We start from the raw sequence: 26,148 nt of genomic DNA, 5'->3' as shown, positions 1-26,148 counted from the left end.
ACCTCCAACCTCTCAATGCATTTCTAAAAACTACTACTGAGTATGCCAAAGAAAGAAAACCTGACTTTCTTAAAAAAAAAAAATATATATATATATATAAAATAGTAAAAAATCTTTTGAACCACAAAATAATTGTGCAAAGTTTTAATCACAAATATTGCATTCATTGGATAAAAAGCAGTTGTATAGCAAGACTGTGGGAATGAGTTCATGGAGGAACTGTGTAATATAAGAAAAATGAATATGAAGAAGTTGTATGTCTCTTATTCTAGATGGCAATAACTCATACTCTTGCTAAGTCATAGGATTTTAAATTAAAAAAAAAACTATAGTGCAACACCATATAGACATCATCCTCAAAGATAGAACCTTCATATAAAAAATATCATTTTAATGATTTAACTTGTGAAGCATTCAATTTGTTCTGAATGCTCCAATAAAAAAAGAGAGAAATGTGCTTTTCTTTAGTTTTCTTACATTCTACTTGCTCTTCATTCTAAAAATAAAATGCATGAAAAATTAAATTAAATTGGTACTTAAGTACTTAGCTATATCAAAAAATATATACAGGTTCCCTTCCCCTCAAAAAACTCCAACGAAGTTTAAGAATATAACTTCCAGGTTGTTATTCAGTAGTACTAAACTAACGAATAACTCCAAATAATAAACAGGTTGTTCAAAAGAAACAACAGGGAATCAGAAGTCAATATTGCAGATAAATTGAAATAGCCATTAATTTGATACTTTACAACAAATTTGAACGAGTGGTTTTTTTTTTTTTATTTCAAATACAAGGCTCTGGATAATAAAATAATATATATTTTCTTTTTTTTTTTTAAGTTGAAAGGAGATGTACTGTACAAAGGAGAGGGAGGGCCACATACCTTGTGTGTCTTATGGCAATGCTACCATCAATAGTGAAGGCATGACTACAATTTCTCTGAGCTTTTTTTCCCCTCTCTCTCCATTAGTTTTATGAGATTGGCTAGGATTTACATGAAAGGTTGGTGATCACCTAAGGCAAATAGCATGATCAAATAGATTAAATTAAAAGCAACTAGCCTCAACAAGTAACCCATAGAATACAGATTCTATGAATGAGACATTCATCTACTGTACTGACATACTGTATCCACTAGAAATGATTGGACAGTGTTTGGGAGGAAAAAACCTATCGAGTTTTTTGTTGTGTGTGTGTTTTTTTTTTAAGTCCTGAATCCTTTTTAAGATAACAATAAGTCTTTCGGAAGTTGCAGGTGAGGTGTTCTCGGGAAGATTTTCCTGTTCCTGTTGTCTGCTTTCTTCTTCACCACTCAGGGCAAAGGCAATTTGACACTGGCTTCTGTAACAAACCTGGTCGGGCAGGATTTCTCACACACCCTGCACAAAAGGCTAACCCCTCACAAAGTACTTATTTCAGATTTACGTCAAGGATGAGTGAACTGAAGCCAGGGAACTGAGCTCAACACACAGTATGAAAGTCTGCTGTGCTAATCACTAAACCAGTGGTTAAGAAGAGAGAGAAAGAGAGAGAAAAAAGTAAAACATTATACTGTTCCATTTCCTCTTATGCAACTGCAAAAATAAACAACAAAAAACAAACAAACAAACTTCGTAGAAATTTCAGAAGGGTTATATGGCTTTTGTTCATTGCTTGACACTGAAAATCTAAGGACTCAAAACCAATGATAAAGTTTTAGTTTTAACAACTAGAATCCAAGATGAACGGTAAAAGTGTGGTTTTAAACTTGTAGTTACAAGCCCATTTGAGAATCGGTAATATTGACTTCATCTACACTACCTTCCATGATGCCTAAAATCTCTCTCAGGTATTAGGTGATGCCATAGCTCACACAACAATGATAGGCTTTCCTGGGCTATATTTCCTAAGGGGAAAAAATCAGTCTTGTATTTATTTAACATTGCCAGAGGTGAAACACATTCAGTAACCAGTGAATCAGTTACTCAGACTTCTACCTATGTCATGATACTGACTTGCATTTTTCTACTGGGAGAGAAATCTCCCCAGCCCCCACCCCAACATTCCTGGAGCTTTCATCAACATTACTCTGCCCTTAGTGAAATCAGGGGCCCAAACTACCTTTAAAACAGGGCACTTGGGAAGTGAGTGGGACCACATTATTACAAAATTTACTGAGCAATACAGCATAAAATATGTCAAGCTAATGCTTAAAACAACTAAAGACATTGCAGAATTCATTTTCTAAAGAATCTAGAATAGGAAATAATTGGGGAAAATTATTAAGAAAAAAGTACTATTGCATGTAAGACTGGAAGATCCATTGTATCTCCTAGTAAATAATTATTATTTTGTGTTCTTGTCAGAGTGAGGGCTTAATAAATATTGGTTGATTAACATATAAAAAGAAAGTTTTTTTCACCTATCCTGATTGTTTCATTTAATAACAGAGTTGAATTTTCTTTGTTTATATATAAACATATATGAATTTCCCATATACATGTATATTAGTAAGCTACTGCTGGGGATGTATGAGTAAAATCCACTTTTATATTTTTAATAATAGTCTGAAGATACCTATATTTAAAATTCAAAGTTCAAAAAGATAATTGATTCTTATAAGACTAGACTTTGCTGGGAGAAATTACAATTTAATTTGTGCCACTGGGCAATCTGGTGATGAAAGCTGGAAAAGAATTGATATGTATTCAAATAGCCAAAAGTGCTCTATACGCATATCATATTTTCTGTATTTTTTCCATTTCAGTGCTCTATGAGAAGTATTTTGATGGTAACTCCCTTACAGTATTGATGCTTCAAGATTTCAAATTCATCACAGTCTCATTTGATGATGGGAACATTTGACAGAGGATAGTGAATCTCAAGCTATAAGTCACATCCTTAGGGCTTTTTTTTTTTAAGCACTCTATCCTCACTGGCTGGCATATACACAAAGGAATGAATTCTGAACAATTGGCAATATGTCATATTGCTGTTCTATAGACTTCCCAATTATACCAATTATACTACTTTTAAACATACTGAATGTGTTTAAAAGTAGGGTATAACATCCCTTAGAATGATTAATCTCTATAGGATTTATGAAGAGATTTTAATATGAATTTTAATACTGCTTGGGTGAAAACAGATAAGTAAAAATGAGAGAAAAATATTTCACATGTAATTATCAAAGAACATAGGAAATTCCAAGGAACATACAATTGGTGACTCAGGTTGAAATTTTTAAGACTATGTATTTTCTTCTTTTATACAATAACGTGTAAGATTGCAAGCCAGAAAAATTCTTTCCATAGTTTATTCTGACTTGGTTTCATAGACCTCAGGTGTGAAAGAGACTTCTTGCAAAAGGAGGAACAGTTGAATGACTCATAGCACTGTGTACCATTTGATAGGACAAGGAAGGCAGCAGTGGATTTTTTTTTCTTGTTAATTCATCCTATCTCTGACAAGTGGTTCTCAACTCCACGTGATTCTAAAGTTGAATGGACAAAGAAAAGATTCAATGTCTCTTTTGAGAGACTCCAATGATACTTCCGATGATAATGTCACTTTAGTTTGAAATTCTGATAAGAGTGCACACCTGAACACAGAAACTGGACTTGGGCCACTGACATTTTATACAGTCATTTAGTCACTTTACATAGACATTTAAGATCTATTTTCCCTTGGTAAACTGGAGGACTTCTTAAGCTTAAAGTTTCATGACTACTGTTTCTGATCTCCTGAGTTCTCTTATGGTTAACATTTGAATTTGAATATGAATATCCTGAAGAATCAAGTCTGCACATATAATCAAAAGGAAAAGTCATAATCCATTATTCAGGTAATATGAATTGGAAATTTTACCAAGCTATCATGGTTCAGGAAGTGAATCTCTAAAACTGTAAAATATGATTTCTAACAGATTTATTGACTAAATTAGTGATTTTATTACATCAGCAATGCTATTTAAAATGCATACTATCTAAAGATCGAGGAAAAAATCAGCAAGAAGATCAACAAATATTTATTAAGTACCTACAATGTTCCAAGAAGTGGGAAAAAAAAAAACTAGTTTCAGAACTCTGATGTGACTGGAGAGCTACATTTCCACAGCATTCAAACCTAAGAATGAGAAAACATAATTGACTCCAAGGCCATAAAGAGAAAAGATTTTCTTCTGAAAAGTATTGCTTTGCATGAGAAATAATCATGTCATCCTTGTGTCCTGTGCATCCTATGTCATATAATTATAGTAAAGTACTTCCACCTTATTAACTGCATACTTATAAAATACCTACTTGGCCTCATGTCAAGCTACATGTTGAAAATGCTTATATGCCTGAATCACTTTGGGAATTTTCAGAAAATCCACGTGTGATTGAAGAGTCTGGGTAAGTATCAATTCTACAAGCTAGTTTTCCTAGTTTAAGCAACATGAGAAATCTCTAGCCAGCTTGCCCAAAGGCAGGGCAGCTAGCATTGTGGGAAGAAGTTGTACTCCAGATCTTCTAAGCCTGGAGCAAAGAGGAGAGTAGCTGGCCCCTTCCTCAAGGCCAGTTGGCTGAATGGGATGTGGCTGTACTCCAGGTCTCCCAAAGTCTTAAGTACAGTAGAAAGATACTGGCCAAATTAATGAGCCCTAGGCTGAATGGCAGCAAGAGAGGGTCTGTGCTGACTTCCCCTGAGTTGAGATTTCTACATATTTTTGTTTGTTTGTTTGTTGGGCTTTGGTGTTTTTATGCCAGCTAACTTTGAAAGGCCAGTAGAAATGTGGAGAAAGGCTGCCATCCAGGTTTCAATGATTCAGAGAACAAAGAAAAGAAACAGACTGTCATCACTTTTGCCATTCATCCTCCAGAAATATGCCCCAGGTCTGTCTTTGTTATGATGCAGAGTCCCACAGTGAAAAAAATAAATAAATTCACCATAAGAAAATGTATAATTTCAGATAGTTTTGATTTATTTTCTGGTTTATTGGACTTAGCTAGAATTCAACATTTTTTTCTTCAAACAGAGAATGTATGTATGTATGTATGTATATATATATATACACATATATAATAGTTAAAATTATAGAAAATTAATTTATGATAGTGGAGAGGAGGAATATTAAGAATGAAAGAAAATATTAAAACTTTACTTTTCATCTTAAAACATATACTAAGTACTGGTTTAAAGGCAGAAGAGTGGTAAGGGCTAGGTAATGGGTGTAAATGAATAACCCAGGATCACTTAGTTGACTAGTTAGTGTTTGAGGCCAAATTTGAACTCACAATGTTCCATATTCAGGCCTGGCTTTCTATTCACTGAGTCACCTGGCCACCCTAGTTTATTTTTTTAAAGTGATTCAGTAAAAACAAAGAGAGTTCAACAACTTTACCACTATTGGCAAACTTTATTTGGAAATTATTTTACTCATATCACATATGTATTTTCTGATTTATTTCTCCTTTTTTTCTAAATCCAACACAAATACCTTACTTAGTTGTGTGAATTTACATTTTCTTCTAATTTTTTCTAACAAATTCAGCAACTTACTTCATTGCAATGACATAAATTGTTGAGTGATTATGTCTGGTATATCAAGTATTTAAGACATACGGATAAGCAACAAACCATTTATTCAAACTAAGCATCTCCAGTAAATTTGTTCAAGTGATTAAAGGGCATGTTGCAATTTTGAACAACAGTTATTTCACTGATTTGAGGATTTTTTACTCACTTCCACTTCATTAATAAGTTTTCACTATTCTGACATAGCATAGTGGAAAGGGAACTGGACTTGGAGTCTGGAAGAGCTGCATTCAGATTTTCCTTTAGACATTTTACCATCTATGTGTGACTCTGAACAAGCCCTTTGTATGTATCACTCACTGTTTCCTCATTCATAAAATAAAGAGGTAATTATGAATAGACTCTTAAGTACCTTGCAGTTTTAAACCCATGATCTTTCCTGCCCCCAGAAGACATTTGATCCAGGAAGATGACTTCAGCCTTGGATTTCACAACTTAGAAGTACTCAGAAACTCTTCAGTTTCTCCCTCTGATTAGATGGCCCCTCCTGCGATCTCCATGTAAGGAGAGGACCCAGGCCAGTCATCACTTCATTTGTTAGCAAGAGGTAATCCAGGTTCTGAGATTCATCAGTTTAGCTATCTACATCATACTCAATATCATGTACATTCCTTCTCCTACCCACATTTCCTTTTCATGTCTCCCCCCCCCCCCCCGTAGAACATAAACCCCCAGAGGTCATCTTCTATATTTATTTATGCTTATATTTTTATTTCCAGGGCTTTTTATCTCTAGTACCAAGAAGAGTACAACCAGAAAAATTTTTTCTTCTCAGAAGTAGTAGTACTACTACTACTACCACTACCACCACCACTAATAATAATGATAATAAGTTAGCATTTTATAGTGCTTTAAAGTTTGCAAAATACTTTATTAACTCATATAAGCCTCACAACCTATGAATTAGGCACTATTATCCATTTTTTTTTTACAGATGAGGAAAGGAAGATGCAAAATATACATAATGGTTGAGTGACTTTCTCAGGATTACACAAGGAATAATGGTCAAAGGCAGGATTTAAAATGAGATCTCCCTGACTCCCAGTCTCAAAGGCTATCCATTGTGCTATCTATCTACCTCATGGTAATTTTCATGTAGGCTACAAACTAGTGGATCTGTTCCCAAAGCTTTCATGCCTATGGATGCCATTCTTGTTCAAATGCTGTACCTATATTATGCTGTATATATTCAATAGATATGATTATGAAGGTATGAGTTCCAGTGTAAAAAATTTATAGCATAATTTTCTGTTATATATACACATGTTCTTATGCATGTGTATGTACACACGTGTATGTGTATGTCTCCATTACCTAGAAAAATGCCTGACTCATAATTTATGTTACAATACCAGTTGACTGATTAAAATTTCTATATGCAGACACATACTTATGTACAAGTACCATATGTGTATATATCTATGTATATGTTCTCAATAGAACTCTTTTTTGTCCAATTGCTAGTTAGCTATGTGACTTTGTAGAAGTGTTGTAACTTCTTTGTTTCTTGGTTACCTCGACTAAGAAATGAAATTAGAAATAGTGACCTTCAATTTTACTGCATGATTCCACCTTCCAAGTGCTATTGATGTGAGTAGAGAACAAAGTCTCAGATAGATAAAGCTCCAGTGAGCTAAACAAGAAGATATACTCTTAAGCCCTTAATTTTTCATTAGAGATTCTAAATAAAATTACAATGAGACATTCAAGTCAAATTACATGGAAAGCAGTAAGACAAACAAGAACAGACCTTTGTACAAAAGGGAGAAAGGTTATGAAGCATATAGGCATACTTGCACATACTGTATTGTATTTTTTACTTATGCCTTTCCCAAGAAATATTAAAAATTAAATTTTAATCCCAAAATATACTGCAGTAGTTATGTAGGTCACCTAGTAAATACATTGCTAGACCTGGAGTGGAAAAAGATATGAGATTTAATCTTGCCTTCAACATTTACTGGCTATATGATCCTTAAAACTCTCAGCCTCAGTTTCATCACCAATAAAATGTAGTTGTGAGGATCAAAGGTGCTAATATATGTAAAGCACTTTAAATATCGTCAAGAATTATATGAATATTAACTATTAATCATTTGTACTTTAAAAATCTTGTTTCTGTACTTTTGCTCCAAAACTGTTATATACCAATATAAAAATCCTCAGCAAAAAGGCATCTTCCTTTTCTACTGTATTTTCTAATCTATTTCTATATACCATATAATATCTATTTTAAGTGTTTTGCATTAAAAACACTGCATATATTTAAATGTAATAAAATTTTATTTTGTTATCATTTATGTTTTTCAGTGCTACTGTTTTTATGTTCTATTTTCTTTATTATTGCTGACCAAAAATAAAGTAGATCAATGTCCTCCACCTTGCCCAAAAATAATTATTTTAGCAGAAAAACATCTTGAACAACTTGGACCAGAAAATTATATATATATGTATATATATATATGTATATATATATATATATATATATATATCTAGGAAGAATACTATATATATATACATATATATACCCTTAATTTGACCAGTAAATATTAACTATTTATGAACATAAAATAGGATCAAGGCAGCTCAGTTTAGACATCTGCATCCATTTAATTACCAATAAAATAATTACAATTGAACTATTTTGAAAATTTTCCTATAGTGTTCTACACCGAAATAGGCACTACAAAAATAATGTTTCCTGACATTTTGAATTAGCATCTCTCTTTTCTTTATCAGTAAATGGAAAACCAAGCACTATTTAAACCCATACATCTATAAAAGATATATTCCAAAGCATTCAATAAAAAATGAGCAACCATCCTCTGCTGAACATATGATAAGTGAAATAGAAATTACTTTGAATTATCTGGAAGTGAATTACCTATAAATTATTCTTATTACTCCATATCAAACTGCATGCAGGATTCTTATCAGTACTGTCACTCTAGGATAGTAACAATATCTAGGAAGAATACTGTAGCATTAGAATTTGTTCAATGAAAATGTCAATCTGATGCCTTTCTCTTCTGCTTTTACAGTAGCCAGTTAATCCCACAATTTCTGATCTAACAGACTAGTTCCCAAGTATTTAAAATTTTCCCTATTTTCCAACTCTACTAAAATAGTTTTCATCATTAGTTCAGTCCTTTTGTCTGTCCAAGGCATGAAAGTATTGCTTTTTTCATCATATTCGGTTCAATTTAAATACTAAATATTTTAAGGTGATCTGATATTTCCTGGGGATGAAAAATGTAAAAATATCTTTGCCCTAGAAGAGTTTATAATCAATCTGGACAATTTATAGTCTGATAGACTAGTACTCTAGATACAGAATTCAAGTTTCCTAAAATCTTCCTTTTCTGACTTTCCTATTTTAAACTTACTCCAAGAATAAGGCAATAAAGTGATTTCATAATTCTTTCCTTTTCCTTTTTTGTTTATGTAGATTTGGTCCTACTACATTTCCAGGGTACCTCCAAATGGTTGGCTCCATAGAACATAGCAATTACAGGAAAAGTCCGACTGACAATCTCTTGCTGTATGCTTAGGGCACCCAAATTGAATTTAAAAATGTATTCATCCCTTTTATGTAGCTTTTTAAAAAATCATTATTACTACAAAGAATTTAGTAATATTTTTCATAAAACAGATTTTGTGAAAATACAGAACACAGAAGTGTCTTGCTACTTGTTGTAGCTACTTGCTACTGGTTGTCCTAAAATTTATGTTATGCATGCATATATGAACATACATGTTTCTACATATATTTGCACATTGTGTCAAAATAACTTGCAATTTAGTGCTTACATAAAAATAAAGTGTATTTGGACTTGCCTAGAAGTGGTTTAAAGTCTAAAATTCACTTGGAGATTCTTGATTCTGGGAAACCAGAGAATTCTCCTGTTTCATAGAATTCAATCATAAGGGTTTCCTGCTAGATAGTTCAAAGTTTTTTTTTATCCAAAGTTTAAATTCACGTTTTTGAAATTCCCTAGTTCTTTTAAAAGTTCTGTTAAAACAATCTATCAAAATAGTATTCTTTAAACTATTCCAAGGCAATGACTAGATTTTTCTCATACATTATAACTTCCAGAACAATGTTCAAATATTAATTAATGCTCATCATTATAATCTTAGTTAATGGAGGATTACCAAATATTTTGCATATAGGCTGGTATTTACAAAGAAAAAAATAAACTACTTTTAACTATTGATTTTTAAAAGTATATTAGAGTTTATGTGTATGTTCAACATAAAAAAGTCTACTCAGGCCCATAAAAAAGCATGTCACCATATTTGAAGCTCATCTTGGGCTCCAATACATCAGAATCAACACATGTAAGAGTTTAGACTAAATCTTAGTTATCATGTAACATATTATATTAAGCTGGAGATACTAGAGTCCAGTGGACTAGTCTAGGAGATAGATATTTAACCCTCTTGTAGCTGTTATCCATTTCAGTGAATTTTATCTATCAAGATTTAGTTAACTATTGCAGAGCAAGGGAAAATTGATTAAGTCATGATTAAGTTTGTAATCCTGTCATCAGAGAAGAAAATGCTTAAATTTTGTCTAAATTAAAATTTTATACTAAGAATGTAAATTTAAATAATGGATATATATATATATATATATATATAGCCATTATATAGTACATGTATTTAAACAATCATTCATATATATATACATATATATATAAATCTTTGCATTTAAAATGCTTCAGATAAATCTACATTCTATAGCTATTAAAATAGTTGCTATAAATTCTGTGATCACTGGGGACATTTTTAAAAGTTATTTCAATTTGTCCTTTTTTAAATGAAACCACAACAAAACCCCAGAGAATTTTCTTAAATTTAAGTCCAGTAAATAGACTAGTAAAAGGGTAAAACTATCCAAATTGTTTACAGAACTGAACTTTGAAGTTCAGAAAATTTTAATCAAGACTTCAATTAACCCCCCACCAATATCCAAGGGGTTGCAGAAATTTTAAACAAAAGAGAACACTGGGCTTTAAAAAAAGACCATTTATCTCAGTATTAATATATGTGACAAATTTCTAAATTATATGACAGGTGATATGCCAAAGTTCAACATTTTCCTTTCTTTTCACAGACAAAATGAGACATGAAGTAAGACATGAATATCAAAATTAAAATCTGAGAAGCAATTTTTGAATAAATTAGTATATCAAGTGATAAGATTAGCTCTATAATTCATACTTGAGACTGCAGAATTAGTCAGTTAAGTGTACTATGACATGTATTTTTGAAAGATATGGATTTACAAAATGTATATAGAGGACCTTTTTTTCTTTTGATGTATATATCTTCCCTCAGTACTAATGTTTATGTAAATGTAGGTATGCATGCCGATAAGCCTATCCAGATCCTTATCTATTTATATGATTATATAAAGAAAATGAACTTTTTGAAGTTTCAGTGTACTTTCTCAAATAATATATTGCATTTAAACTTCAAACTTTGATTTAAATGTCTACACTCAGTGATTAGCCTAAGGGCCTTTTCCTCATGCACAAACAGGACCAGGAAGCACTTTGAAGCAAGACTATTGCAGTCATTTTTTTTCTCCAGAATCTACTAAGTATAAAGAAATTATTATATAGAATACGTGATCCTAAACTTGTTAAGAACAACACCCTTTGTGACTATGGTTGTTGTGAGAGATATGATTTATGAACTATAAAGTCCTATATAAATATGAACTAATATAAACATTAGGCCAAATTTAGTACAATAAAAGAAAAATTTCCCCCTAAAGGTCATAAAACTGTTCAAATAGTGGGTTTTATTGCATAAAACGTTGAAATGTTTTAAAAATACATAATAAATTAAGCATCACAGCTCAGGTGACCAGAATTGCCAAAATCATTTAGTTGGGGAAGAATTAGGTTTCACCGCTATTAACCATTTCTATTTCTCATTTTGGATTCCTGTCAGTAATGGGTTTCTTTTCCTTTGTTTGTTTTTTTACAATTTCCCATAGGCTCCTGAAGTCTTTAAGCCCTTCTCTCTACCTATAAAAATGAAATGCATTTTCATTTTTAAACCCTTACTTTCTGCCTTAGAATCAATATTGTGTATTGGTTCCAAGGCAAAAGAGTAGTAAGGTCTTGGGAATGGAGGTTAAGTGACTGGCCCAAAGTTATATAGCTAGGAAGTGTCTGAGATTATATTTGATCCCTGGACCTGGCTTGGAATCCAATTTATTAAGTGACTACTACCTACAAAGTACTTCACAAATAGTACCTTATTTGATCCTCATAAAAACTCAAGGAGTTAGATGCTGTCATCATCCCCATTTTATAATTGAAGAAACTGAGGCAGAGGTTAAGTATCTTGCCCAGCATCATATAGCTATAATAAGGGAATGAGGCTGGATTGGAATGCAGGTGAAATGCTCTATCCACTGCACTACTTCACTGCATTATATCCATTTTCTAAGACCCCATTTAGATGATAAGTTCAGATAAAAACTTCTTTAATTAACAAAGCTTATGCTACGGTAACTGATTTCTAAAACTATTAGATGCTTCTCTCACTGTCTGGTAATATGTCTGTCTTCATTTTTTATAAACATGGATAATTAACATAGAATTTCAGAGGTAATAAGGATCCTAGAGATTTTTTGTTCCAAATCCCCCACTCTCAGTTTAAAAGATGGAGAAAATAAGAGCCAAAGTGAAATAGAGAAAGTATAGATTGGTAGAAAGAGCTTTATTTTTTCAGCTTTGCTACTCTGGAACTTTTGTTTGAGTTCAATACTAGTTCTGACCGTTGCTACTGGTATTACTATGGGTTTACTACAATCTCTTTAGTCCTCAATTTTGTCATCTTCAAAATGAAGAGATTGAACTAGATGACCTCTCTTGTTCCATTTAGTGCTAAATCTATATCCTGTAAAAATTGTCTAAGTCTCTTTTTTCCTATTCAACATCCACTGCTTGTCCTCCTTTAGATCCCTTTAGATCATAAGCTGCTTGAGAGCAAGCACTGTCTTTTGCCTCTTTTTCATTTCCCCAGCACAATGCCTGGTCCATAATAGTCACTTCATAAATATTTATCTAATGAATGGACTTAACTATAAGTTCTTTGACAGAAAGGACTCCTCATCTTTTAATTCTTAGTATCCCCTGTTTCTTAAACAAGAAGCTCTGAACACAGAAGGAGAAAAATAAAAATTTGTTAGAGGAATTCTAGGCTCTATCTCAATTCCAGAATTCTGGAAAAGATTATGGAATAATCTGGAAAAAATTATGAATAAAGCAAATTGAATAATTCCAACAAAGTGCAAATGTCAAGTTTACATTTAAAAGTTTCTTATCCTTTCAAGTTTCAAGTCTGAGGCTTAAGCACTCTTGGGCTCAGACAGCCTTGATGATATACCAAAAAGGGAGTAGAAGTCTGATCAAGAATATGTACAATTGGGGGCAGCTGGGTAGCTCAGTGAATTGAGAGTCAGGCTTAGAGATGGGAGGTCCTAGGTTCAAATCTGGCCTCTGGCACTTCCCAGCTGTGTGACCCTGGGCAAGTCACTTAACCCCCATTGTCTAGCCCTTACCACTCTTCTTCCTTGGAACCAATACACAGTATTGATTCCAAGATGGAAGGTAAGGGTTTATAAAAAAGAAGAAGAAGAAGAAGAAGAAGAAGAAGAAGAAGAAGAAGAAGAAGAAGAAGAAGAAGAAGAAGAAGAAGAAGAAGAAGAAGAAGAAGAAGAAGGAAGAAGAAGAAGAAGAAGGAGAAGTACAATTGACTAAACCAAAGAGGCTTCCAGGACAAAAGCATTTCCAGAGAATTCTTCAGGTCACACTGAGAATTATCATATATCATGTTCCACTGTATTTCTATCATTTGCTTCTTGTGGATTTTTCCTCCTTGATTTTCTTTCCTTAAATCTTTAAAAAATATCTAGCTCAAATGTTAGGATTGACTCCTGGTGAATTTTCAAGTATGTAAAATATTATTGCATCTCCTCCAAGATATTGTATTTATCTAATGTAGTCCAGTTAATTAAATAGTATTCAGGAAACCCTCTGAACAGATTTAAGGGTGACAAAAGATAAATTGATTTTCCTCTAACAAAATGGAATAAAAGTGTCAGAAAAAAACTGGGCTCTTACCCTTGACTTTTTATCTTGAGATAATTCTTACTGAGGGCACTCTAAAAGAATAGTTCTTCACCAATTCCAATTCTCAAGGGACCACTGCCTAGGGGAGACCCAATCGCATTTGGCAATGGACTAAGGCTTCAAGAAGGATTACTCCCAAACTATTATCCCAATATTGTCCCAAGAAACCAAGCAGTGCTCAAGTTCAACTATCCTTTTTTCTCATACTCCTTCCTCATAGTCTCGCTCTTATTCTTCCCTAGCCAAAATTGGTGGGATATAAAGTACTAAAAAATAGTAACTTTCACCATGACCACCCAGACTTCAAACATTTCACATTCCCATAGTGATATATAACTTGAAGTCAATGAAGAATCTGAGATAGTTTTATGCTTTTAAGATTTTAGAAAGATGGAATTATTTCTCCAAGACCATTAAAAGCAGTCTGAATGATTCACAGCCTATCTTATTTTTATAATTGTAATGAAACAGCTGGGATCAGTGTCTATTCATGGAATCATAAGAAATTTGCACCCCACCTACTAAAATTAGTTTCTGCATCTAAAGTTCCCATTTGAACATCTGACTAGGAACAAAACAGGCACTGCTTAATGCCAGAAAATAGAGGAAACAGACTAAAAGCATGTTACTTTCTCACTAGAATTTTTCAATCCTCACCCTGCTTTCACTTTTCTTCATCCCCATTCATAAGTAGTTCCTTTAAAATCATACTCTTTTAAAACAAAGTTTTTGAAAAACAAGGCTTCTTTTTTGTAAGAGGTAAAGTCACTCAAAATAGTCATTTTTATAAAACCCTCTACACTTTCATGACAATAACTAGTTTAGCAGTAACTCCCAAGAGTTAAGAAATTCTTTAGAGTTTGGCCGGTGGTGGGGGTGGGGGAAAATATCTCTTTCTGCACTTTCTTTGTGTCACTTTTGTCAGAAGGTGAGCATGCCTGATCATAGGCCCTTCAGAGACGTCTTTGGTATTTGCTTTGATTAGAGTTCTTAAGTCTTTCAAAGTTAATTTTTTTTCAATATTGTTCTCTTTGTGTAATGGCTCTTCTGGTTTTGCTCACTTCACTTGTTATCAGTTTATACTTCTAAAATTGTTTCACCATTTCTTGTGGCACAATAATATAAATCACATTTATATGCCATATTTTCAGCCATTCTTCAATTATTTAAGAAGCCATCTAGGGCAGACTCTTACTTTCGAGTTACACACACTCTTCTAATCTTCTTTTCAGGATCACATATTTTGTTTTGCTTGTGGCTAAAATATCCTTATGATGAAATGCATCCAGTAATTCTTCCTTAGAATACTAGTTAAAATCCTATTACAAATAGAAGGCTTCACCTATGGAGATTGGGGCTTATGCAGTTAGCTCCAAACTAAATGAAGACCCTCTCATGAACAAGGGTAAATTGCAGAATTTGGGGCAGGGGAAATCGACAGGGAGCTAAGGAGTAAAGACCTGGATGGGAATTAGAGAAAAATGATAGTCTAGAGCAGGAAGTCTGGAGTAGGAGTATGTTGGCAGCAGGAGCGAAATGTCAGTTACATGGAAATGTATTGGGGAAAAGCAAACAGGGCCCAGCACTTATTAGACTTTCATGTAAGGAGGCTCCTTTAGCAACCTGTTAGAAGCAGATTTATAACAGAAGATAAGGTGGTCTAAGGCTGTTTTATGCTACTTTATGAGAATCATAGTACTCAGGAAAAGGGAGAAAGATGGTAGAGCAATTATCTTCTTTTTTTGAAACCTATTATTGCATCAACTATATTCAATAGTTGATGTCATAGTTTATTAACTATATTGATAAACTGAAAAGTGTCCAAAAGAGGGAGACCAGGAAGAGACTGAAAAAAATTGTGTATGAATATCAGTTGAATAAAATGAAGATATTTAGAATGGAGAAGAAATAGAGAGAAAATGAACTATTGCAATGAATTTGAAAGACTTGTAGAAGAGGACTTAAGACTTGTCCTACTTGCAGAATTTTCAGAGGCAATTTCAGTTTAGGAAATAATTGGAAATAGAACTCTGATTTCATTAGTATAGGGAAGTTTCCAGGTGAAAAAATAGCCCAATATATTTGAGTACTTTGTCTTCAACATAAGCTTTCAGAGAGAGCACTGAAAGATTCAGCTGTTTGAACTGAAGTCTTCTTAGCTTTGAGACTATATTGTCATTGAATATGTCATCTTCTACTTCCCCATAATATCAACAGTAGTAGCAATAGCAGAAATCAACAGTCTTCTACTTTAGAGATCATCAATCAAATCTCAAATCATCTTCAAAGATGATTTCTTGAGTAAATTGTGGGCAAGAGTTTCTTCAGTTTGGGTTAGAATTAGGAGAAGGAAAAAGTTCTTTGAACTCTGTTCCTAGGAGATGACCAAGTAAAGGTAAATACTGAAAGACTGCTTCATTTCAAATAATCTATTCTGGCAATAAACTCAATTGCAGAAACACAAACCACATCTTTAGAAGAAATTTAAATATTATTTTAAAAGGAAAGAATTGACATATTTTCTCCCAAGAATCCTAAATCTATTACTTCTTCTTAAACCTTGTTTTTTTTTTTTAAATCAGACAAATCATTCCAGAATGAAACACTCTCAGGAATCTCAGGAAATAATCCAGCATTCTTTGCTTATGAACTGTTTTACAGTAAGGGCTGGTTCTAACTCCTTCAGATTATTGTGATCCCTAAACAGAATATCATTTACTATCACTCCCAGAATCCTTTAAAACAATATACTAAATACATCAAGTTGTCTTCTTCAAGAATCTGACTTTAAATACAGCTATTGAGTCTTAGACATACAAAATGTATCATCCCGTTCTCCTTTAGATCTATTTCAACTGATTCTACAGTGTCACAATAAGATACTATACATTATAAATACAACTTTATTTTCTTGTGATAGCATGTTAAAAATATTAAGAGGAGCAATGCCAAGAAAAATGATAAAATGTAGATCCTTTCATCATTCCTATAAAAAAAATCAGACAGAAATCCAGAGTAATATGTCAGGTTTTTTTGACTAATTTGAAGAATTACTGATTTATAAAATTACTTTTTTTTAATTAAAAAATAAAAATCTGATCAAAGAGAATTTGTCACTTAGGCTTAAATAAGCATTCATATGCAACTGAATTGGAACATTTTAGGTCAAATAATCTGAACATAAATGACAATATTCAGGTAAAAAGTGAAAAAATAAATTGTGTAAAATCATTCAGACCTGTAACATTTTCACTTTTCTTCTGGGTGACATAAAATGGACACAGTTATAAAATTGTTCAATTTAAAAAAATCACAAAATAGGAGTTTTTAGTAATTTATAAAATGATACAATACAGTTTTTATAATTAGTATAAGAAATGAATATTTACCTTAGAAGACAGTCCTTAATTTAGGGTAAGGACAGGGGTGATAAGGGGAACCGCTGACTTGCTTGACCAGGGATTCTACCAAATAAATCAGGGGTTCCTCTGATTACCCCTGTCACATTTTATATTCTCTTAAAAGTGTTTTTTTATATCACATGGCATAAAATTATATGCAATCATTTCCTTTTTTAGCATTATTATTACATTTTTATAGAATATTTTTTACTTCAAGACAATATTTAGTTGCTATGACAAATTCTATGTAAATATACATATAGATATAAAATCTTATTTGTTAGTTTTAATCAAATTATACTTATCCATTAATGACACTGGCCAATCTTTTGATTGTCCATTTATATGCAAGGTACATTTTAATATGCCTTGCACATGTCAGTCATGCTACCAAAATTACAACACCAAAACATCCCAAATCCAGATCAGGAAGGGATTTGAGACTGTTGTTTATTTTTCTTACTTTACAGATGAAAAAACTAAGGCCCAGAGAAGTTAGATGACATGTTAATGATCATACAGGTGGTATCTGAGAGGAGATTGGGACCCAATTTCTCTGACATGCATTCTTATTAGCCAACTTAAAAAAGAGCTTTCTTGATATTTCAAACTAAATCATCTTTTCTGTATTTTTTTTCATAATTCTCATTTTTTAAAAAATATGCCAAAGAGGGGTAATGTAGGATGGGAAATAAAAAGTATGTCCCCAAATCAGAAGACAACTTTATGGGCCTCCTTTAAATCATATTGGTTATATAACTTAGACAAGACATTTGGCTTCTTGCTGCCTTGGCAACTCTCAAAGATTCATTTGCAGAGAAGGTGCTGCATTGGTAGAGGGGGTTCCTAAATGGGTGCTCCCGGTACTGATGAAATAACTTATCTTGTTTAAAAAATTAGAAACAAAATAACAGTTTTGTTCTCATTGTCTTCTGCACACTCAAAATTTTAAAGCAAAAATGTTTATATTGTTATTAATCCTGAGTGAGCCTCCAGTTTCTTACACTACCCTCCACAAGTCATTTTATCCACAGAAGAAATACGTACTTCCCTGGGCAGGATAATACTGAACATTTGACTGCTATCTGATTTCTGTCATAAATAGTGATGCAAAGCATTTAGTTTTGGGTGAGTGTGCTCTAGGAGTCACTTAGAATACACACACAACCTCAGGAATGTGTTTTCCCTTTAAAAATATCTCACAATTTCAAAAGTATGCAAAGTTTGCTTACCCCCTCCCTTACAGCATTTGAACTTAACTCTGAGAGATTCAGAAGAATATAGAGATTTTTCTTTTTTAGAACACCAAGTCAAAAATGAGTTTTGTTTATTATGTTCATGCCAATTTTCTATGATTCAGCAGTGTTTAAAATGAGAATATGCCTCCTCCTGAATTGTGGAAACAGGTGCTCCTAACTAAACTAAAAGGATTTGGCAGCTCCTTGACCTAACATTGCTGTGTGCATTAGTAAGACATTGCCTGCTGAGCTTCCCTGAGTTAATTAGAAGACCTGTGCTGCAATGAATGGCCTTGACTAAAAATATTTCCTGAGAGCTCCCTAACAGTCAGAGGAAATGGGGGAAAAATGAGATACTGCTAAAGAGAAACTAGTTTTGGAATGAGACACTTTGGGGTAGGATAAATAGCAATATCCATAAAAATGCACAAAGGGGAGCCAAAAATATAACACTCGAATAATATTTTCCATTAAAATTTTTGCTAACCGACCAAAGAGTATGCCTTATTCTGTCACCAAAACTGCAAAACATTGGGGTCCCTGTAGCTAACATGCTTTGGTCACAGTCTGTATCTGTGTTATTCAGGCTTTGAACACATTTTGTGTATTCCTCATTTCCACCCTGTAAGAATCTTCAACAAAAGTTTCCTTTTGAGGGGCCTATTGTATCCTGACACATGCAATCTGTGAAGGGAGGAGGAAAAGATTGGTCTCTATATAGGAAATAATTAACCAATTCTACACTATAGTATACCGTTTCATAAGGTAAGCCCTGAAGCACTAACAGGTAAATCTGGTTGCCTGTACCCCAAGAATTTCTGCCGGGCCACCCATGCCAATTTTTGTTTTGTTTTATTTTTTAACAAGATTTTAAAATTGTGTTTAAAAATCATAATACTTTCTCTTTTGCCTGAATGTAATGCTACCTTAAAATAATTTAATATCAACAACAATTAAGGATAGGAATCCATTTCACATTGATACAGACCTATGGTAGTCCTTTGATACTGGCATATATGGCAAATATTCAGAATCTAAAGTACTACTTTATGTATGTCACCTCTATTATGGCAAGTTGTACTTCTTATCTCCCAAACTCTGTGTCCAGCTAAAGGAAAAGCTTCAAATAGGGATTGTTCATTTGAAATGTTTAGGAAAAAAAAGATCCTACTGACCAGAATCAGGAGTTGTAAAGCATTCAACAATGTTGCTTGGATGAACAATGCTATGTGCCTGCCAATATGCTGCCCCAAAAGGAACATTTTTGCATCTCAATAGACCATCCAGTATCAACAGATCTTTAAACTATAAATTCAATTCCTCTAAGGAAGAGGGAATGGCATTTGCATTGTACTGTCTTTGTATTATTTTCACAAAATGTACAAATAATAATACCATTTTGCATTTTTCTAGCACTATGCATCTAAGAATCTCAAACTGCTTTACAAACACCAATTAACTAAGCTTTGCAAAACTTCTGTGAGGAAGGTAAGTATTATTATCCTTTCTTGGAGATGGATCAATTAAAATTATTAGAGGTCCTTCTCCAAAGTGACACAGCAAGGCCAAGGGGCTAAGATGGGAACATGACTAATAGAATCCTGCTTAACTGTACTGTGGTGATGGAACTATGCTCTAGACTCCTGTAAAACTGGGATACAATAAACATGTAAAAACAAATGGTACCCCAAAACAAAATAAACTACTAGAACTTCTAATTGAAAATTAAGATAATTTTTCAAAATGCATTCTTTCTAGTTATATTAAAATGCTTAAATTAATATTTAAAGGTAGCCTGAAAGTTATACTTCCATGAACATATAATATTTTGAATAGAACAGTGGCCCAAGAATATTTACACCTGGGCCTCCTTTTCATATCACAAATTATTAGTTTTTTACTACTTGAAAGTAAAATGGGTCAATATAGGGTTTAAAGAATGCATCAATTAAATTTAGACATATTTTAAAATATATTTAACATCTAAAAATGCTTTAGGCATTATTGAAATATTTCATTAAATTAATGACATATTTTGCCCCTTTAAATAAATAAATTCAGAAATTGAGATGTGATTTCCAATTTTATGAAATTCAGATGATACTTTCAATTTTCAAACAGTGAAAAAAACTAAAATGCTTAAGTACTGCTCAAAAAAACTCCATCCAAATAGATGTGTATACATTTGGATGTTACATATGTACATATATATGTATACATATATAATGCGTTAAAGGAAAGAAAGTCACATATATTTTATATAGCATAAAAGAGAAAAGACCAGAGGACTTCAATTTAAAATGTGAAAGAAAATACTTAATTTGATACTTGAATATCCTTTTTGTAATGTTTCTCCCCTACCCCCACATATCCACAGATTCATTCACAACTCTGTGAGTGAGCTCTTAAATAGAATTAAAAATAGTACCTTGAAAAGTTACAATTTTGGGGTCGAATGTTCTCCATATTTAAATTATTTCTTTCATTAACTTTCTATCCAGAATCAAGTAACATTCATATATTTGCATTGGGAGTGATACCATACCAAAAGAACGTTTCATATAGTCTTTAAAATTCTTCCCTCTCATAAATTACAAAGGTAATGAATTTGTGACATTAGTTTGTAGCTAATAATCTAGTGAGAACAAGTCACTTTTCAGAAAGGCAAAAAAGACCATATAAATTTGAAAGAAAAATAAGTCTTTACATGCTATCTGTGAAGCCTGACAACACAATCTTCTATTTAGCAACTTAGTATTTAGAGCATGAAAAATATAACGCTAGTAACAGTAAAAAAAAAAATACAGATGTTTTTGCTTCATGAGCCTTTTCAGGGGGTTGTGCGTAGGATGTTGAAGTAAATGGAAACTATGTCACATGAGATACAGGTGGGGGAACTAATGATATTTCTTTACAGAAAATTAACACATAAGGGTCATAGGAATTTGAACAGAAAGAGAGCTTATGGGCCACCTGGTACAAACTCATCATTTTATAGGTCAGAAGATATAGGCTAAAAGAGAGAAAAAGCATTCTGCTCACAGTTAAAGAGGAAGAGGTGGAAGAAAAGATATCACTTCAGTTTCAACTAATATTTATTAAGATACAGTGGAAAGAGCACTGGCTCAAGTGATTTGAATTTGAATCCCATCTCTCACACTGTCTGCCTGATGGTCCCTGGGGAGGTTTCATAACCTTCCTGGCTCTTAGCTTCTTCAACTATAAAATGATGTGATTGGACTAATTAGTTACTGAGGTCCCTTCCAGCTCCAGTTCTATGCTTCCATGTTTTTAGGAAGGAAGGAAGGATTTATTAAGCACTTACTATGTGCCAGGCCATATGCTAATTCTTGGGGGATCATAAAAACATGCAAAAATAAAGGAAGCACTTAATAAATCCTTCGACCTACTCTTTCTTCCTTCTTTTCTTTTTTCTCCCTCTTTCCTTTCCTTTCTTTTTCTGTTTCCATTCTTCCTTCCTTCCTTTCTTCTTTCCTTCCTTCCTTTCTTCTTTCCTTCCTTCCTTCCTTCATTCCTCCCTTCCTTCCTTCCTCCCTTCCTTCCTCCCTTCCTTCCTTCTTTTTTACTCCCTTCCTTCCTTCTTCCTTCCTTCCTTCTTTCCTTCCTCCTAACACCAAATCTATGTCCCTATGTTTCTAAGCACTTACTATATTCAGATCACTATTTTTTATAATGTGAAGGTACATCATATCATGAAGTTGAAGTTGTACAATCACTTTTTTGTATTCTTCATCAGGTGTGGGTTCAGCTACATGGTTTCTAGGGCAATCTACCTATTAAATGATTATTAAGTGACCTTGGTTTGGTCCATTATAGGATAGGAAGTGACTTGAACAACTTGGAACATATACATACAAGTCCTAATGCAGTGCTGCCATTCTACTATCATGGCACTAGCAATCAAATTCTAGAAGCTAGACATAGTGAAGAATATATTTTAAACAACCCCTACTAAATTGTGGGAAGGGGAGGGATAGATAATGCATTTTGGGGACACAGTTGAAACCCATATGTGAAGTTTGGGTAATATAATGAAATAAACCCTGTATTGAAAAACCTTCCTGACAATTATGACTACACTATTGCTACAGGGGTGGAGATGGGGATACTATGTCTCCTCCCTGGAGGTCCCCAAGTAAAGACTGGGCGACCATTTGGGGATGTTGTATACTGGCATTTGATCAAGAACAGGCTGGCTTCTGAAGTTCTTCCAAATTCACTTCAAAGAATTTCACAAAACAAAATAGTTTTTGCATGGAAACTAAACTCAAAGAGTGAAAAAAAATAAATGAATTACTTCCAGGTAAAACAAGATATTTCTTCTAATATTATTCAACAAGGTAGTTTAAAATTTTGAACTTCCACAAAAAGTGCCATTTTTCCACTTTGGACAGTCTAGCAGCTTCCTCAAATAATCAATTATACACTACAATCAATGACAGATAGTAAATAAATTACTGTGAAAGTCACACATCAAAAGAAAGAGAAGATTATTCTAGGCATGGAGAAATGACATGGAAGACTGAAATTACAGTGAACATATGTGTCTATGGAGTCACAGTTTGGAAGATAGTGGGGAAATGATAAGTTTTAGACCACAAAGTACTAAACATTATCAGGAAGAGATACTGTAGTATGATAAATTACAAAATTTGGAGGCAGGAAAGACTGGGTTCAAATTTCAACTGCTGCTCTCATGTAACTCTGGGCAAATTGCTTAATTTCTATATACCCTCAGGCAACTCCTAGAAATAATCTGCTACATCACAGATGTTAGCTTTGTACATAGATGGAGGGAGTTCCCTCACTTCAGAGGAAATCATAGATCCTCACTATATTTGCATAAAATTTTATAATTCCTTTTTTATTGTACTTGTCTTCCTAAATAAGCTGTTTTAGTCAGTATGTATTTGCATGTAAATTCTCTCTCTCTCTCTCTCTGTCTCTCTCTCTCTGTCTCTCTGTCTCTCTCTTTCTCTCTCTCTCTCTCTCTCTCTCTCTCTCTCTCTCTCTCTCTCTCTCTCTCTCTCTCTCTCTCTCTCTCTCTCTCTCTCCCTCTGTCTCTCTGTCTCTCAGGTTTGGTTTTTTGGTCTCTCTTTGTTTCTACCCTCATCTCGTCTATCCTTTCTCACTCTCTTCCTGCCCCCTACCTAGACTTCAGCAATAGATGTCTATGAGATAACCTTGCCTCCTATTCTCTATACAAAACACTCTTCACAAAGCTGCTTAAATAATCTTCCAGAGAAATGAGTCGGAACATGTCAATTCCCTGTTAAAACACACACACACACACACACACACACACACACCCCTCCTGGGGCTACCTGCTGGCGTCTAAGATAAACTACTAACTACTGAACTCGTCTTTTTTGACTCTTTATGATCTAATTCCCATAACACTTTCCAGCCATCATTCACATTGTTTACCCCTTCATATTCTCTACATTCTAGTCAACCTGACTGGTTGTTCTCAAATTCAACATTTCATTTTAGCCTCCCAGCATTTTATAAACTAGCCTTCAATACCCTAGAAGGTTCTCTCACCTAATCTTTTGTCTATTGCCCTATGTTCTTAAAACAAACAAACAAAAATCCTGGCCTTCTGTCTTAGGGCTAGTCAATAAGGGTTACATGACTTGCCTAAGGTCAAACAGCTAGGAAGTGAATGCCCTTATATTCTTTTCTCCTTCTAGAAGCCTTCCCTGATTACCCCTATTATTTTCTCCCTCATCATATTTTGAATTCCTTTATTTTTGTATTTAGCCACAATCAAACATAATTTTCAGGCAGACAGGATCAATGTTGTTTCTCCTGCAAGGCATAATAGCCCAATGTGTTGCCTATATAGTTGGAGCTTTGTAAATATTTATTGAATTGGATTGAATTCATTCAGAAAAAGGCCCATCTTACCCTCATCATTCAATATGGAAAAGTAAAACTTTTAAATTACACTTTCTCATTTCAGTTTTATAAAGGTTAATTATTCAAAGAAGCTCTCAAATCATCCCTTATTAAGTATCACATGAAAGAATAATATTTCCCTTTGGTTAAGCATCCTTAAACCATAAATGTAATAATCTAAGAACCAACTGTTTGCTATGGTGTTGGAGGATACAGACTTCTACCACCAAAATAATATGGAACAAATGTGACTTTCACTTCTCTTTCCTAAGAGAGTAGTCAGTCACATATGCATGAATTATTAAAAAAAAAAAAGGGAGTGGGGATCTGTGGCTTGTTTTCTTTAAAAAATTCAATTGATAAAATCAGCTTGGGCCCAATAAACTATTCATATTAATTCAACCACAAATTAGAGTTCCAAAAATATACTACTTTATGCAACAGAAATTAGAATGAAAGAGATTCCAAATTAGCCACACAAGTAACAAAATAATTGTATTATTTTTTCTATGACACTTTATTCATATTTGTAATTAAGTTTCCCCCTACCTTTCTACAGAGGTACACTTTAGGCAGATATTATTATGAAAATATATTTGATACAGAGCTAGAAGCTCATGTAAACAAACAGAGAGAGTTAGAAAGATAAAACAAAATATATCTTGGAAGAAACTGACTTTGATGAGGGTGGGCTAGGGAGGTGAATGGAAGGATGAGAAAAAAGCTGAATTTGTAAAATAAGGACTATCATTCCACAGCCTATATGGGGGTGGAGGAGTAAACATTTTGATACTATACTGAGGGATCAATCAGATTTTTAATTATTGAATAATCTGGTATAACTTTAAATTCTTAAAGAGTGTTAAAAGGATGCAGAAAAAGCTATGTTGATGAAGGATCAAACCTCATAATCTAATAAAGATGAGGAAAAAGAATTTCAGTTTTTGAGTACTGAGTGTCAATTCAATTATTAGCACACTAGGTAAGATCTGCAAAAAATTCCAGAATGTTCTGTTGTTTCCCAAGCACAAGGCATTGTGTCAAACACTTGAGACATGAAATCATAAGAAACTAACACATTTATTCTTTCAAAAAGTGGTGTTGATAACTTATTTTATAATGTCCTCCAAGTGATAACAATTATTAAAAGGTTTGCCATAATTTTTTTCTTTTTTATTTGCTGTTGTTTTTTCATGGGATAGGGTCAAAGGGAAAGATTTGTAAGGGGGATGATTTTTGTAAAAAGGAAATATTTCTTGTTCAATAATGGGCAGAAGACAAATATCTCCTTTCTAAGCAGGTACTGAACTTGGCTGCAGGGTAGTCAGAATTGCTGAACACAAAAGGTTCATAATTCACACCAAGGGACATTTTTCAGATACCCAGGGGCTACTTGGAATGTTCAGGCGAATTCAAGACAAGAAAGCAGGGAAGGGAAGAGTCATGCATGCATTGGAGAGAATCATTCTTCTCTCAGTTTAAGTTCAGAGAACATCTCCCCACTAAATTTCAGGCCTCTACACTGTGGACCCCATAAGTGATCTGGTTCATCTACATTTAATGACGAGCTTTTGACCTGAACTCTTGAAAAGCCTAGCTTCCAATAGCTTCTTCAATATTTAATAAGAATTTCTAAATCCCTTGTGAATATTGAACATTTTCTTAGAATTCAAATAGAAAATAGTATCTGTGAAAATTTAGATTAAAAGTTAACATCACTTTGAACAACTGAATTTCCAACAACATAACAAAAATTCTTCATCAGACTGAATGCATGATAGTACAAAAAAGAAAAATGAATCTTAATTTATTTAAAGTTAATGTTTTACTCATGAAAAATATCTTTCTTGAATCTTTCTCCCTGGATGGCAAAA

At 33.3% G+C, this 26,148-nt stretch overlaps 1 protein-coding gene and 1 non-coding gene across 5 annotated transcripts in view; both read right to left on the bottom strand.

Moving 5' to 3' along the window:
- The window catches only part of TRPS1 (transcriptional repressor GATA binding 1), a 299,611-nt gene that overhangs the window by 170,994 nt on the left and 102,469 nt on the right, over nucleotides 1–26,148 (bottom strand). The gene's annotated exons all lie outside the window — the stretch shown is intronic.
- On the bottom strand, nucleotides 17,144–17,203 carry MIR7285 (microRNA mir-7285). Its single transcript, NR_127482.1, has one exon. It is a non-coding gene; the product is annotated as a microRNA mir-7285 (primary transcript).

Source organism: Monodelphis domestica, chromosome 3 (genome assembly GCF_027887165.1).
Source record: "Monodelphis domestica isolate mMonDom1 chromosome 3, mMonDom1.pri, whole genome shotgun sequence".
NCBI lineage: Eukaryota > Metazoa > Chordata > Mammalia > Didelphimorphia > Didelphidae > Monodelphis > Monodelphis domestica.
Note: the sequence above shows the minus strand (reverse complement) of the source record. Positions and strands in the feature narration are given on the sequence as shown.